Source organism: Microtus oregoni, unplaced genomic scaffold (assembly GCF_018167655.1).
Source record: "Microtus oregoni isolate MIOR12 unplaced genomic scaffold, Mior012 000091F_ref0000469, whole genome shotgun sequence".
Classification (NCBI taxonomy): Eukaryota; Metazoa; Chordata; class Mammalia; order Rodentia; family Cricetidae; genus Microtus; species Microtus oregoni.
Window position 1 is genome coordinate 1,655,033 of NW_024544600.1, and position 12,220 is coordinate 1,667,252.

Here is a 12,220-nt window from a genome sequence, read left to right on the forward strand (position 1 = left end):
CTTGAACTTGGAGATCTACCTGCCTCTGCCTCCCGAGTACTGGGATTAAAAGCTTGCACCGTCACTGCCCAGCTGCCCCTGTCTTTTAAGGACATTTCTAGGGCACATCTGTGGGCGCGTTTGCCCATGGGATGGAAGTCATATGTATAAATAGCTCTTTAAGTAGACAAAGTACAGAGACCATGTCATAATAAATCTCCTATCATTGGTCCCAACTAAGGCTCTTGGCTGATAAAAAGATAAATAGTAGCCATTTGTTGAGCGAATGGAAGACAAACGATTAATGGCTCGCTTGGTCCAGGCTCCACTGCAGAGGCTGACACAGCATTCTGTCCCCGAGAGACTCTGACTCAGAACTTGCCCTTTCTCGCTCTCCTCATTTCAGCCATAGATTGATGAAGCGTGGGGATGATACGGGTCCCTCTCAGACTCCCCGCATACAGCTTTAGGCTCATCTTTACATAGTGTGGTGACCAATTTGTTTCAGTTAACCCTGGGGCTTTCCCAGGGTTGTGTAAAAGCCCTCCCTCAGTCTCAGGCTAAATGGAGTCCGATTTGTTCCTAGCTCCCTGATGCCAGTTCTTGTCGGAGCTCCTGTAGGGGGCGCTGGAGGCCAAGCCCAGGAGGTGGTGCCAACCTGCTCAGACTGATACTTCCAGGTGGGCTGCAGGAGCGCATCACAGGCACCAGCAGCTATAGGCTTCTGTTTTCGCTTCTCTCGTAACCTTCCCACCAAGAACTGCTGGCAGAGACGATGCTTGCTGGAAAAGACGCAGAAAACCTGATGTTAGCAACCCTCTCTCGTCCTCTCTCTCCTTTTGTCCTTCCTTTCCTCCTCCTCCTCCTCTTTTTTTTTTTTTTTTTTTTTTTTTTTTTTTGAGACAAGCTGGCTTCGGACTTACAGCAACCTTCCAGCCTCAGCTTCCAAGTGCCAGGAGCACAGATATGAGCCAGAAAGGGCAGGCTTACTTTCCTTTCTTGATCTTAATGAATCAAACTGCTTGTAAACAAACTGAGTTGTTACAGGCTACCAGGCTTCCAAGTGTGTTCTTGCTCCAACTATCCCAATGGCGGCGCCCATCCAGCTACATTGACAAAGAACAACATAGATCAGAGAAGGCAGAAAAAAAGCTGATTTTGTAAGCAAGGGAATCTCCCCGACCCCACCCCCTTTAACCTTTTTGGGTTCCTGTCTGGAGTTTTGTTATAAAAGACAGATTAACGAGAAAAAAAAAACATGCAAACTTCAAAATGTTTTATAGAACAATAGAACCTTGTAAGGGATGAAGACTGAGTGTGTGTGTGTGTGTGTGGGGGGGGGGGGGCTCAGGACAGAAACAGTTGACATGACCACTCCTTCAAGAGAAAGATTTTTACAGTGAATAGGAGAGAGAAAATATTCATAGGCATTAGGAAGAGTCCAGAGCAGAGGGAAAGAGAAACAGATTGGACAGGGACAGGGCTAGAGGGCAGAGAATAAAGAGTAACCAGAGAAGCAAGAGGTGTTTGTGGGGGGGGGGAAGGGGGGGCCTGAGAGGAGAGGGGAGAGAGCATGCAATTGTGGAGGCTTTGCGATGTGCACCAAGTACTTGTGAGAAGGGACTGAGAGAGCTGGAGGCCCGCACCGGCTTTGAGAGGCGATCACAGGTATATATCAGTGTTTGCTAGGCAATGCCAAAATGTTGGAACCCTGTCAAGCAGCGAGTCGTGTTCCTTCTGCCAGAGGCACGGAAATGACTCTTTTTGGGGATGGAAAACCTGTTTCGCAAGTTCACGAGGAAAGCTGGCTTTTATGTAACCACAAGGAATTCTTCTTTAGTCTAGTTTGGGCTTATTTTTACACATCTGGACGGTCTGAGACCTATCAAAGACCCCAAGAAACAGTTAAATCTGAGCATGCGTGGAACAGGTGGATGGAGAACGCAGGTCTTCCCCATCCTACAGGACAGAGGGAACTGAGGGGAAGAGTAGGAAAACTGGTGTGGTCAGGGGGATGGCAGGCCTGTTTAACCTCCTCTCCCCGTGTCCCTCCTGGGACAAAGATGTTCCCTGAGCCATAGGGAAGACAGTCTCAAGATTTGGTTCAAGAGGAATTCAGGAAGGCCTTTTCTCAGATTCCTTCCACTTAAAAAACAGTCAGTACTTTGATGTGGGATTCCCCTCTGTATGCTGTGGATACCATTGGTTAGCAAAGAAACTGTGTTGGGCCTGCGCAGGGAATAGAAGTAGGCCGGGAAAACTAAATGGCATGCTGGGAGAAAGGAGGCGGAGTCAGGGAGAAGCCATGGAGCCCCGCCAAAGCCGAACAGAACTTTAACCAGTAAACCACAGCCTCATGATGATGCGCAAGATTAATAGAAATGGGTTAAATTAAGATGTAAGAGTTAGCTAATAAGCAACTGGAGCTAATGGGCCAAGGAGTGTTTTAAATAATATAGTTTCTGTGTGATTATTTTGGTTCTGGGTGGCCGGGATGAACAAGCAGCCTAATGCAATGGTCCTTTGGGGACACCATGTTTTAAAAGCTCATATGGAGCACCAATGACTCCACTTGGGTTATGATAACATTAATCAGTGGGCAAAGCAGCCCCACGCCAGGGCTGTGCTCAAACTGTGGACACTGTTGGGTTGAGTGTCCTACTCTGCATAAGCCAAAGTAGGGTCAGGTATCCCAAGCTCCTCATCTACAGGAACATCTCTCTAATGTGGGTCTGGCAGCCAAAGGCTGATGCTGCTCTGTATGGAGCGAAAGATTAAATTCTGTCTTGTGGGGCTGGAGAGATGGCTCAGTGGTTAAGAGCGCTGGCTGCTCTTCCAGACGTCCTGAGTTCAATTCCCAGCAACCACATGGTGGCTCACGACCATCTGTAATGAGATCTGGCGCCCTCTTCTGGCGTGTGGGCGTACATGGAGGCAGAATGTTGTATATGTAAAAAAATAAATAAATCTTAAAAAAAATTCTGTCTTGTGTGACAGCCGAAGACCGACCACCATCCCCAGGGAAATCATCGAGACCATGTGAGCCTGGGGCAACGGTCTAAGTAGAGGGCACGTCTCTGCCCTTTGAGTGGATACATAAGTCATTTCGTTTCCATCATTCATCCTTCTCAGGTCTCTGATGGTGTTGACAGCTAACTCTGGCTTTATCAACTTAGCAGGAGCTGCCTGGTCAATGCATTTCATATATAAAAACCAGGCCTTACTTTTCTAGAGCTATATTAGGTCACCTGGTAAAAAAAGGCAAACTCACAGACAGGTTTGCCTCACCAACAGGCTTCATATTAAAGGACAAATAAGTTTCAGATGTAACTTTTACTATTTAAAGGAACTTGTTTTGCAAAGATTGCTCTCCGGAATCAACCAGTTATATATATGTCTAATGATAAATAATTGGATAGGAAGGTTTAAGGTTTATATAAATTATGAAAGTAAAAAATAATTTAAATGATAAACATCTACAAATACAAGTTACTCTATGCTATTTGTTTTTTGTTACTCTTCTCGAGACAGGGTTTCTCAGTAGCTAAGGAGCCAGTCCTAGAACTAGCGCTGTGAACCAGACTGGCCTCGAACTCACAAAGATCCACTGTCTCTGCCTTCAGAATGCTGGGATTAAAGGCGTGCGTCACCATCACCCAGCCTCTGTGTTACTGTTACAATAAGGTTTCAAAAATTCAAAGTTTTAACATCGCCCCATGGAGTTCTAATAAGCTGGTAAAGTTCTGACTACTCTTACGGTCACAAGCTCAAGGTTCTGGGTTTCCTCTGGTTATTTCTAAAGGTAGACTTAGAGATGCTTTTCATCGTGCCGGAAACACCTCTCTCCAATTTACATACCTAGCCCCCTGGACAGAAAAAATGTCCCTTTTAACCCAAAGTCATTGCTTTTGCTATGACTTAAAGGCGTGAGTCTAGCTGTTTTACAGACTCATGTTGGTTGCTTTTTCTACAGTGTGGATTTCAACGCAGGGAAGCTTAGGATGTTGATTGACAGGCGTCCATTTGACCTGTGAAAGGTGGACCCTCCGGATAAGTACTCCTGTCAGTCAACAGCCTAAGCTTCCCTTCCTTTTGCCTGTTCTTGAGGAGGAAGCTCCAAATATAAAGGCTTCCTTTATGTTCTTTAACTTTTGTCTTTAGTCTGTATCTGTCTTGGCGGGGTTCTACTCTGTATCTGTCTTGGCAGGGTTCTACTCAGCTGGTAGACACAATCCATAAGTCAACTGTGGACTACAAACTATTCCAAAGGTGATCCCAATCCCACCTGCCCGAGGTAGTCCTACAAAACCAGAAAGCCCTGGACTTGGCCGAAAGCTGATATAAACCAGTCCAGTTGATGTGATTGCTCCCTGTGTCTTCAGCTGGGCCAGCTAACTGGATGCTTCTGATAAGACATGTCCTAATTCCCTCCCAGGCTTTGGCTAATATTCTAGCCTTCCTGGGCCCTGACAATGGTGTCCTAATTTCAGCGGGAAGTAGTTACGGAGGAGAATTTGTCATCCTTTGTCCTTAACAAAGATAAAGAATGCTAGAACCCTATCAAAGATTTGATTGGGACACAGAAGACAAGGGAGGAATGAGGAACTAGCCTGCCTCTTAGGCTTAAAGGCCATCTTATAGTAAAGGCAAACTAGGCTCATTCTTGTTTGTGGTTGAACCTTTGTTTCTCAGGAATTGGGCTATGCCTCACCTGTAACCTTAACTACAAATGGTTCTGTACTGCCTGTTATAGGAAAGGCCATCATATCTTTGCTTCAAAACTATCTTGTGCCAGGCAGTGGTTGTGCGTGCCTTTAATCCCAGCACTTGGGAGGCAGAGGAAGATGGATCGCAGTGAGTTCAAGACCAGCCTGGTCTATAAAGTGAGTTCCAGGACAGCCAGGGCTGTTACACAGAGAAACCCTGTCTCTAAAAACCAAAACCAAAACCAAACCAAACCAAATCAAACCAAAACAAAACAAAAGAACCCAAAGCAAAAAAACCCCAAACTATCTTACAACCTTACCTCTGTTTCAAAAGGCTGTTATGACTACCTCATTGCAACCATGTCTTTGTTTCAGGAGGTTGTTATGATTAACTTGTTATACCTACATTCGTCTGCTTAACCCTGCTTATTTTGCCCATTTGGAAACCCCTGAGCTATAAAAACCTTGTCTTCCTCATATCCAAGGCTCTTGAACCTACCTTAGAGGGAGGTAGCTGGATACACGAATACAGAAATCTTGCTTTAATTAATTTGGCCATGATAATTTGGGTCAGTGATCTTTCTCCTTAAAACCTTTTGGAAGCCCGTTCTCTCCATCCTGGGTATGGGTGCTGGGAATTTGGTTCAAACCATTAGGCTTGACAATAAGCACCTTTGCTGCTGTCTTTTTTTAAAAAAGATTTATTTATTATTATGAATGCAATATTCTACCTCCATGTACGCCCGCACACCAGAGGAGGGTGCCAGATCTCATTACAGATGGTTGTGAACCACCATGTGGTTGCTGGGAATTGAACTCAGGACCTCTGGAAGAGCTGCCAGTGCTCTTAGCCACTGCGCCATCTCTCCAGTCCGCTGCTATCTTATCTCAGTGAACCCACACCATGTTTTGGGCTGATGTTTCCCAAACCCCATTAACTTTTTTTCAAATGTGTCTCTCCACCGCTTCTTCCTAGGTTTAACTACCTCACTCGGGAAGCTGAGTGGGAAACTGAGTGGGGAAAGACAAAATTTATTTTCACAGTGCATAGAAAGAGTGAAAAAAAAAACTTTATAAATATTCCAGCAGGCAAGGAGACACAAATCCTTCTGTAGGCACTGACTTGGGTTTAAGTTCACAGCAGGTGAGTATGACTTCTGCTAAGTGAAGATTTCTTGGGGCTTCCCATGTGTCCATCTGTTGTGTGATGTTTTGATTGCATTCTGACAATAAAGCTATCTTTGAATCAGATGGTGGAGCTAGCTACTACCTGACCAAAATTAACCATAGAGGTTTTGGAGGACCGAGGACAGACAGTCAGGAAGTAGTAGGGCGGGGCGTAGAGAGGGTCTCAGCCCTTTTGGATGGAGGACTACAGAGATAGGTGGTCACTGGTGGCTTTTCCGCTGCGTCTCTGATCATTCAGGTTCTCACCCCATATCCAGTTCGTGAGTTTTTATTAATAAAGAATAATTAGATAAACACATCATCCACACCCAGCTTTACTGCATATTTTGTGTGGCTTAGGTCCTCAAGTGGATTGTGGGTGCTGTGATAGATGACCTCATGGCTGGTCTTTCGTGGCTCTTCCATACAGCCTTCCCAGTTAAAGCCTCCATTCTGTGTAACAATAGCAGCAGGGTAAGCTGCGAGAGTCGCTCTGTAAGGAGGACCAGGCTAGAAACGCCCACAAAATAATTTCAAACACACACACAGCTGCTGTTTACTACTGGAAATGTCATCTGTGTTTTTGTTTCTTCCTTTGCTAAGCTCTGGGAAGTGGCTATGGGACAAGAGTGTCTCTTTCTGTTCGGTAAGGAGAAGTCATTTGTGAAAGCCTTTCGCTCCCTGTCATGAGAGCCCGCCCAGCCAAACAGCCTCCATCTTAGGGATTCAGCTGGGCCTCCCTTGCAAAAGCATCATCCCAGCTGGGCTTGTTGACTGTTAACACTCTATCTTAGGGGTTCTATAGCTGCCAATAGAAAGAATATGCCATGATTATGGCAACACTTACGAAAGAAAACATTTAACTGGGACTCGCTTATAGTTCAGGGGTTTAGTCCATTATCATCATGGTGGGAAGCATGGCAGCATGCAGGCCGACCTGGTGCTGGAGAGGTAACTTGAGAGTTCTGTATCTGGATCTGCAGACAGCAGGAAAAACAAGTGAGCTATTGGTCCTGGCTTGAGGTCCTGAAACCTCAAAGCCCACCCCCAGTGACACACTTCCTCCAACAAGGCCACAGTTCCTAATAGTGCCACTCTCTGAGGGTTTATGGGGGCCATTTTTATTTAAACCACTACACGCTCCCCTGTGGAGGGGTGAGGAGGGTCGTGAGTACCCTGCTTCTTCCTACTACCTGTTGTATGCAACCTGCTTTAATTGCCCCTGCTGGGAAGTCTCATCTCTGCTGGTTAAAGGCTTTCCAGGTGTGGCCTGATGTGGCCAGGAATACACATTGCTGTACGTAGCCCACTGTTCCACAGGGAAGCCCAATAAACTCAATGGTTCCTCAGAGTGAGTTTTGGGAGACTTATGTCTTATGCCTTGATTTGTTGTTGGAACCTTAGGAGAGGTGGTAGATGTTACATCTCCTCCTGGGGAAGAATTTTCACAATATACTCTTAGACTTGTTTTTTAAAGAATTAGATAGGTTATGACATGGGTTTCTAAACTATGTACATTGTTTTATTGTTTGTCACTGCACATGTACACTGTTGTTTGTGTTTAAGACAGGATCTCACTGTGTAGCTCTGGCCTGGAACTTACTATGTAGTCCAGGCTGGCCTCGACCTCACAAAGATCCACCTTCCTTTGCTGACTGGGTACTGGGATTAAAGACATGTGCCACCTTTCTTGGACAGAGGACAACTTTGTGGAGCCCATTTCTTTCCTTCCATCTTTTCATGGATTCCAGGGATTGAACTCCGGATACCAGGTTTACATGGCAAGTACCTTTGCCTCTTGAGGCATCTTAATAGCCTGGTTGATGGGTTTTTGTTGACGGGGTTTCTGTCCTGCCCAGTTCCCACAATCATTAAGTCCCAAAGAAATCACACAGAGTTCTACATTAGTTATAAACTGATTGGCCCATTAGCTCAGGCTTCTTATTAACTCTTATAACTTATATTAGCCCATTATTCTTATCTGTGTTAGCTACATGGCTCAGTACCTTTTTCAGCGAGGCAGTCACATCTTGCTTCTTCTGTGGTGGGCTCACAACTGCAGAGAGAATGGGCTTCCTTCTTCCCAGAATTCTCCTGTTCTCATTGACCCGCCTCTACTTCCTGTCTGGTTGTCCCGCCTATACTTCTTACCTGGCTATCGGCCAATCAGTGTTTATTTAAAATATAATTGACAGAATACAGACCATGGTCCCACACCAGGTTTTGCTTGTTTGAGACAGAATGTCCTGGCCTAGAACTTACTATGTAGCCCAGGCTGGCCTCAGACTCATTACCTAGCAAAGGATAACCTTGAACTTCTTATCCTCCTGCCCCTATATCCCAAGTGCTTGACAACAGGCCTATGCCATCATGCTTGACTTTGGAAGAACTTCAAAGAGTTTGCTATCATTCTGAGTTTGTGTCTCCTAGGCAGGATATCTGTCAGCCAGACCCAGTTGGGAGTTCGGCATTCAACATAAGTCTTATGCTATTGGTTTCTTATGACCTTGATTTCTCCATCTGCAGAATGGGAATGATACTCATAGCCCACACCATACTAAGGTATGGGTAGGGTTCCATGGGCTGAAACCCGGGAAGCATTTGGGCTGAGACTAGCCCCTGCAGGGGGCTAACAGCAACGGGAAAGGTGGGGAGCTGACTGTCCATCCTGTTAGCCCAGTGTTGTTCAAACTTATGTGGTAGCAGATTGAGTCCCGGCTTTCAGTGGTGGCATTTAGCTGCATAGGTGGATGGTGTAGATGGTTCTCAAGGCTCTCAGGAGCTCTGTTTTGAGCTGTCACCATCAGCCGGGCAGTGGTGGCGCATGCCTTTAATCCCTTTAGTCTAAAGGTGACTTTAGATTGGATCAAGTTGACAATAAAGACTAAGATAAAACACACCCATCATAACCCACAACAGCAGCAATTCCCGCTAAGGGTCCCCAGATGTCTGCTTTATTTCAGGCAATGGGCAAAGCGCTCTCTATGTCAATCATGTTCTTCTCACGGTCACACTAAGAAGCGGATCCCACAGCCATTCTTCTCTCGCGTGTATACGGGAACACTCAGACCTCAACTGGAACTAGAGACCATACTGAAGTCTGTGCTCTTGCCCTGACCTCCTCACTGCCCGGCCCTTATATAGCCGAGCATGGGTTACATTTTCCCAGTTCTGCTCTGGAAATCTCAGAAAACTGTAGTTCCTGGGTGCTGCTTTCAACTGGTTTTGGTGTCTGGGACACTGGGGAAGGAAATGTGTACCACCAGCTACTGCAAAGCAGTCGGAGAGTGTTTGGGGGAGGAAATATTGAGAAGTCCCACGTTCTGGAAGGCATCAGACTCTTGGCAAAGATCAGCATGGCCAGGTGTGAACATGTGCTTCTGGCTTTGGAGATGTTCTCGCCCCAGGAGAAGAAGCCAGATCTGGCTTTGGCTCTGAAGTAGGTGGATTTGAGACGAACCATTCAGATCTTTTCTTTGGGTATTGACTTCTCCTTTGTTAAAATGAAGGGCTTTAGTAACAGTCAATGTGCTAGGTTCCTTGGCTCAGTCCTCACCACCTTGGATGAAGTAGTTGTGGGTGGGGCCCAGGCATCTTTCCTAGAGGCGTGCTGACTGACATTCAGTGTGGGAACTTGCCACAGAAACAGCCACTGGCATTTCATGGAGGCCTCTGAGCTCCATCAAAGCTAATATCTCAAGAGATAAGGTGGAGAGAGGTCAAGGAAGGAGGCCTACCCAGAGCGTACACAGACAGGAAAGGTAGGTCATTTTTAGCTTTTATGCTTTTGTGACAGAGTCTTACTATGCAGCCCGGGTTGACCTCAGACTCCAGATCCTTCTGCCTCCCCCTCCCAAGTGATGGGATTATAGGCATGTGGAACCCCACGAGTGAAGATACACAGGAAACCACAATAAAGGTAAACACAAACAACCCCCCCCCCCCAAACCCACGAAGATGGTTCTCTGCATTGCCCATCTTGAATTATCCCAGGCTTTCTGAGCTGCTGGCTTCTGTTCTGTGTGTGTGCACACTTTCTCTTTGGCAGTATAGACAGCACCGGAGGGCAGGAGATTCAAAGGGGAGTTGTTTTTACCTGTGCTTCTCTCAGTTTGCCAAGAGAAGCTGGTCTCTGGGTGGATTTGTTTGCCTTGAATCTTTTGAATTACTGACTCACGTGTCCTGTCACTTAGCGCCTTGGGCTACAGCCTGAGGCCATTTTTCTCTTTCTCCGGGAAATGTGTTTTATATGAGTTTATTTATCAACTCAGGCCAAAGATTAAAAACATAGATTGCCATGATAAAGTGATACATTTTAATATTCACTTCAGGATTTAGCCATTGAGTCAACAGGGCTGGGGAGGTGGCTCAGTGGATAAGAGTGCCTGCTGCATAAGTGTGAGGATCTGAGTTCAAATCCCCAGAACCCTGGCAAAAAGCTGGATGTGGTCTCATGCATGAGCTTGTAAACCTAGCAATGAGGTAGAGGAGCGTAGACGGGGGAGCACAGGAACTTCCTGGCTGCCAATCAAGACCCGGGTTAACTGAGAGACCCCATTTCTCCTAGGGCAGAGTGATAGTACAGGGCATGTGCCTTATGTACATACATCAAACACATACCCACATACATGTGCAGGCACCCAAAGTAAACTTTTTCCTCCCCAAGACAGGGTTTCTCTGTAGTTTTTGGAGCCTGTCCTGGAACTAGCTCTTGTAGACCAGGTTGGCCTCAAACTCACAGAGATCTACCTGCCTCTACCTCCCGTGTGCTGGGATTAAGGGCGTGCGCCACTACCTTTTTTAAAAAGCCAAAACAACCAGAAATTGCATTAAAAGCACTTGGGCATAGATTAAGCACTCATATAGGCTTTTAGGTGACTATGAAAAGTAACTTCCTCTTATTGATCCAGTCTATTCGTAATGTTTCTCATTGTGTAACTGGGCCATGTCACCTGTCACATGGGCTAAACCCAGTGATGGAATCTCTAAACTATGCTTTATTCAGAGAGCCAGAAATCCAAGACAATGGATCACTATCTCAAGGATCCATCTTTTTTTTTTTTAATATTTATTTATTATGTATACAATATTCTGTGTGTATGCCTGCTGGCCAGAAGAGGGCACCAGATCTCATTACAGATGGTTGTGAGCCACCATGTGGTTGCTGGGAATTGAACTCAGGACCTTTGGAAGAGCAGGCAATGCTCTTAACCTCTGAGCCTTCTCTCCAGCCCCTCAAGGATCCATCTTAACGACAGCATACAGACTGTGTAGGGAGAACCAAGTCATCCATCACCCAGAGCTCAGGTGTGGCCCACTGCTCAGTTGATCAGCCACGATTCTGAGGCCTGTGATGTCTATGTCTCCCTCCTTTTTCTCATTCTCTGCCCACCAGCCACTTGCAGACACAATGAGTCTAGTTAGTGTCTGTCAGTGTCAACTGTGTGCTTCTCCAGGGGGGTGTGGTCTGGGAAGGGATTCATTTAGAACAAGCATCAATGGTGTGCTGGACTGGGGATAACATGTACATACTTCCTTTTTATGATATGGAGCGCACGTATGCCTGTATAACACAGAATATGAAAGCAACCTTATTAGTTGCTGTGATAGAACCCTGGCAGAAGCAATTTAAGGAAGGAAGGGTTCATTAATGGCTCACGGTGAGGATGTGGTCCATCGTGGTGGTCCATCATGGCAGGGGAAGGCATGAAGACAGGAGTGTGAGGCAGCTGACCATCTAGCATTCAATCCAGGATCCCAGCCAGTGGAGCCGTGCCAGCCATATTCATGGTGAGACTTCCCACTTAACTCCCTCATATACATGCCTAGAGGTTTGTTTCCATGGGAATTCTAAATCCCATCAAGTTGACAACTGAGATTAAACCCAGGAACAATTTTGTTTTGAGATGGGGTCTCAAGTACCCCAGGCTGTCCCCAAACTCATTGAGTAGCCAAGGATGACCTTGAAAGAACTTCCTGCTTCTGCCTCTCAAGAAACTGAGAATATAAGTGTGTGCCACAAAAGCTAATTCTATACAGTGCTGGGTGTTGAACTCAGGATTTCTTGAATGCCAGGCAAATACTCTACCAACTGGGTTACAGCTCCCAGGCCCAAAGGAACAATTTCTTTTTCTTTCTTTTTTAATTAATTAACTAATTTATTTATTTTAGACAGGGTTTCTCTGTAGCTTTGGAGCCTGTCCTGGAACTAGCTCTTGTAGATCAGGTTGGCCTCGAATTCAGAGATCCGCCTGCTTCTGCCTCCGGAGTGCTGGGATTAAAGGCGTGCACCACCACATGGTAGGAGAAGAGGGTTATGGGCTCAGGCTCTCAAGGAACACTTGTCCTGAAACAGTTAATCTCTTAAT